Here is a 5,374-nt window from a genome sequence, read left to right on the forward strand (position 1 = left end):
TCCTAGACGCCGCGGCCTCGGAGCGCGCATGCGCCCCGGACCCCTGCCCGGGTTTGGTCGCCCTTTGCTCAGCCTGGCGCGGCCAGATTGAGTATTCTCTTGGGAATGGTGAAGAACTGGGTCCCTGAGGAGTCACCCGAAGACTGCCCGCGCCCTTTGCCGCGCAATGGCTCTGGCCCGGAGACAGAGAAGGGCCCTGCCCACTTCTCCCCTCCAGGTTCTCTTCCCCGGCTTTCGAGGATCTCGAACAGAGCAAAGACTGGACCCCCTGAGATGGAGGAAACTTGGCGTCTGGCCACCGGAGGAGACTAGGAAACCTTTGGTCAACAGGGCGCCTTTCCTTGACAGGGATCTGAGATCCAAAACAAAACTATTCGAGCCCGGAAAGGGAGGAACCGCCCAGTGTGGCCAGAGCGCCCTGGAGCTACGCGAGACCCAGCACCAAGGCCGGAGCCGCTGACCTCTAGCACGCCCGGAGCCAGCCAGGCGGGACTGCTGGCCCAGGGCAGGAACGTGACCGAAACGAGCGAGTTTCCCCAACCCAGGCATTCAAAAACAAGTCTCTTCTAGAACGTGTTCATAAAAGTCCATGGTTCTCTTGGCAACTTGTACGTTTTAGAAAAAGAAACAAGTTTTGACATGCCTCTGCCTAATAGAGAAACTAAATCCCCTTCTCACACCTTGTTTTCCAAAGTTAAAAAACAAAAAACAAAACAAAAAAAAAAACTTGTGGAAGTCTCAACTACACTGTCATCAGGTTAGTTAGGTCCAAAATCTGCATGCAGTTCTTGAGGCCAAGCCCCACAAATAGATTTAGTGTAGTTTTAACAATATACATCATACCTTCTCAGATCTTGTGGTTTCAAAAGTAATGGACATTATAAGATAATTTTTCTAGAGAAATTATTTTTATCCGTGCAATAAAAGTTAAAAAAACCACAGCTGGCACGTAGCGCACCCCTGTAATCCTAGTGCTCGGGAGGCTGAGGTAGGAGGATCTGGAATTCCAAGCCAGCCTCAGGAACAGTGAGGCACTGTCTCTAAATAAAATACAAAATAGGGCTGGGGATGTGGCTCTGTGGTCAAAAGCCCCTGAATTCAATCCCTGGTAACCCCCCTCCCCCCCCAAAAAAAAAATGCTTTCATATGGATGAAACTGAAATACTTGTTTTATTTGATAATGGTACTGTGTTTATATCTTTTTAAGAATATCTTTTAGAAATAAATATGTAATGATAAGGCGTCTAGGATTTAATCAGAAGTAATTCATGGGGGTGGGGAGAATGAGTAGGCATATAAATGAAACAACATTGGCTATTTCAGCCAAAGCAATCTTTAGAAAAGTGAAGCAGGAGGCATAACAATACCAGAACTTAAATTATACTAAAGAACTATAGTAACAAAAATAGGGTGGTATTGGCACCAAAACAGGCATGAAAACTAACGGAATGGAAGACACAAACTTACATAAATACAATTATCTCATATTTCACAAAGGTGCCAAAAATATACATTGTTGAGAGCCTCTTTAACAAATGATGCTGGGAAAACTGGAAATCCATATGTAGTAGATGAAATTTAATCCTACCTCTCATCCTGCACAAAACTCAAAGTGATTCAAAGACCTAAGATTAAAGACCAGAAACCCTGCATCTGCTAGAAGGAAATGTAAGCCCAACCCTCCTTGTTAAGGAACTAACTTCCTTAACAAGACTACTAAAGCACAAGAAGTAAAATAAAAATAAATGGGATGGCATCAAATTAAAAAGCTTTTTCACAGAAAGGAAACAATCAGGAATGTCAAGAGAGAGCCTACAAAATGGAAGAAAAATCTTTGCCACCTGCTCCTCAGATAGAGCATTAATATCCAGGATATGCTGAAAACTCAAAAAACTTAATACCCCCCCCCAAAAAAAAACAATGATTGATACAATTGATGCTATTATAGCTGGGAATTTCTCAAAAGCTATTAAAAAAAAAACCCTCAATGCCAAAAAAAGCAAATAATGCAATCAATAAATGGGAAAAGGAACTGAATAGACCCTTCTCAAAAGAGGAAATACTAATGGTCAGGAAATATATGAAAAATGTTCAACATCTCTAGCAATTAGAGAAATGCAAATTAAAACTACACTAAGGGGCTGGGGTTGTGGCTCAGTGGTAGAGCGCTCACCTAGCATGAACAAGGCACTGCGTTCCATCTTCAGCACCACATAAATGTAAAATAAAGATATTGTGTCTACCTAAAACTTAAGAATAAGTATTAAAAAATTACACTGATATTTCATCTCTAGTCAGAATGGCAACTAGCAAGAATACAAATAACAATAAATGTTGGCAAGGGTGTTGGGGAAAGGGTACACTCATATGTTTTTGGTGGAACTGCAAATTAGTACAACCAACTTTCCACAACATTGGGAAAAATAGTATGGAGATTCCTCAAAAATCTTCTAAATATGTTGGGGCTGTGGTCACTGGTAGAGAGCTTGCCTAGCATGTGTGAAGCAATGGGTTCAATCCTCAGCACCACATGGGTGTTTATAGCAGCACAAGTCACAATAGCTAATCGATGGAGCCAATCTAAATGCCCTTCAACAGATGAGTGGATAAAGAAAATGTGATACATATACACAATGAATATTACTCAACCATAAAGAAAAGTAACTCTGGGGCTGGGTTTGTAGCTCAGTGATAGGCACTTGCCTAGCACATGTGGGGCATTGGGTTTAATTCTCAGTGCCGCATATAAAGAAATAAAGATCCATCAACAACTAAAAAAAAAAAGGGGGGGGGAAAGCAAAATTACTCTGACGTTTGCCAGTAAATGAATGGATCTGGAAACTATCATGCTAAGTGAAATAAGCCAATCTCCAAAAAACAGAGGTCAAATGTTTTCTCTGATATTTGGAAGCTAACTCCCAATAAGGCAAGGAGGAATAGGAGAAAAAAAAAAATTCAGTGTAGTAGAAAAAGGGGAATGAAGGAAAGGGAAGGGGATGAAAAAAGGAAAGATATTGTAATGAATCTGAAATAACTTTTCTATGTACATATATGAATATACCACAGTGAATCTCGCCATCCTGCACATCCACAATAAATAAATTAATTAAAAATAGCTATGGGTAAATGGCAGAAAGATCAATAGAGGGAAAGGATTAGGGGGTCAGGGGAGGGAAGGGAAAGGAGAGGTATTTGGGACTGAATTAGAACAAGATAAATCCCGTGCTTTTATAATCATGTCAAAATTGATTCTACTGTTGTGTAACTAAAAAGAACTAATCCTGGACTTGATGCAGTGCTTTCAAGGATCTCACAAGTCTCCGTATCTCTCTCTCTCTCTCTCTCTCTCTCACACACACACACACACACACACACACACAATTTATTCTAAAAATCACTTGGGTGCCCCTGACACTGGTTCATAATCATAAATCCCTTCTCCCACAACCAAGAATATTCAGGCCTTTATCTCTTGCCCTATATCCTCAAAACAAAAGGTGGACTCCAAATGAAGTGAAAATGTGTAGATAGTATGGCTGTCCACACTAAAGATAGACTGCTTTGAAGTTCAGGCAGAATTTAAGCAGAAGTACTTACATAAGAAAGATGTTAACTTGTTAAATCCCTCCTCTCAGCTTGAATACAGTAGATTCTTGCATAACAAAATATTGTTTACCAATAGTGTCAAACATGGATTTTCTTTCTCTTGATGTTTCAATTTATGGTTACAACACTGACTAGCTTAGTATTCACAATATTTGTATATGCTACGCTGGCCTCTATTTGTACTCTTACCCCTGATCCCATAAATATTAGGGATAAGTCCACCATGAAGATAAACATTCTGTGCATTTCAGGTATTCATAAGGTTTTTTTAGGGCAAAAACATGATGTGTTGTAATTGGCCCATATAAGTTGTGGAATTTTATAAACAGTGATTAAGGTGACTATGTTTTAGATAAGATGTAGTGTAAGAAGAATGTGGGTATCAGTCACCTTCTGTCCTCTCAAGTGAGGTTTCCAGGGATGCACAGATACTCTGGCAGAGCATAGATAGATAAGACTCTGAGAGGGTAACACTCACATACCTTAAAGTGTTTGTGCTACACACATTTAGCCCTTGCTTATCCAAATACATTTTCATATTATTAAAAAGTGACATAGATAACAACAGAGTACAACTTACTGCCAGTAATACCTGTCAACTCATAGTCACTTAGGAAGTGTTCAGTGAATGCATGGATGATTAAGCCTATAAGAAATGTCAAGGTGGATGAGTCCTTGGGTATGCAATAATTCCATTGTTTTACTCATGCTCTTAAATATGTGCTTATAGAAAATATCATTATTTAAGTCCATCTTGGTTTAATTTTCCCATATTACTTTAAATATTTCCAAAAGAATTCTTTTGAGCTTGAGCATACACACACACACACACACACACACACACATATATAGCATGTGAGTGTTACCCTCTCAGAGTGTGTGTGTGTGTATATATGTATGTGTGTATATATATATATATATATATGTATGTGTGTATATATATATGTATGTGTGTATATATATATATGTGTGTGTATGTATATGTGTGTATGTATATATATGTATATGTGTGTGTGTGTGTGTGTATATATATACATGTAAGTTGTAGTTGAACACAATACCTTTATTTTATTTTTATGTGGTGCTGAGGATTGAACCCAGTGCCTCACACATGCTAGGGGAGCGCTATACCACTGAGCCACAACACCAGCCCCTTGAGCATACTTCTTAAAAGATAGTGTATTTTGTAATAAAAATAAAATAAATTTTGACCTAGCAGGAGATCTCTTTTGGGGAAGGGACTCCTAAACAATTTGACCTTTTGTTTTTGGGTGTACCCATCACCAAATTTATCTTCTACTTAGGGTCTCTCTCAAATGACACCTACCACCAACACATTGGCTTCCAGGGGCTGCTGCTGCTTCCCCTAAACTCTGACCCAAGCATGTACATTATAGTCCAAACCATTCATGCAGTGTTAAAACATAACTTGATAAATGGTAGTATATATGAGAGGGAAATTTTACACAAAATATCCTCAATCTAAATTCTTTCATTTAAAAAATATGACTTGCCTTCAAGATTTTTTTTTTTTTCAAGACATTCTTTTATTTCTGGGCTGATTTTTTTTTCTTTTTTTTTTTATTGTTGGTTGTTCAAAACATTACATAGTTCTTGATATATCATCTTTCACACTTTGCTTCAAGTGGGTTATGAACTCCCATTTTTAGCCCATATACAGATTGCAGAATCACATCAATTACACATCCATTGATTTACATATTGCCATACTAGTGACTGTCATGTTCTGCTACCTTTCCTATCCTCT

The sequence above is a fragment of the Marmota marmota genome, unplaced genomic scaffold (assembly GCF_001458135.2).
Source record: "Marmota marmota marmota unplaced genomic scaffold, marMar, whole genome shotgun sequence".
NCBI lineage: Eukaryota > Metazoa > Chordata > Mammalia > Rodentia > Sciuridae > Marmota > Marmota marmota.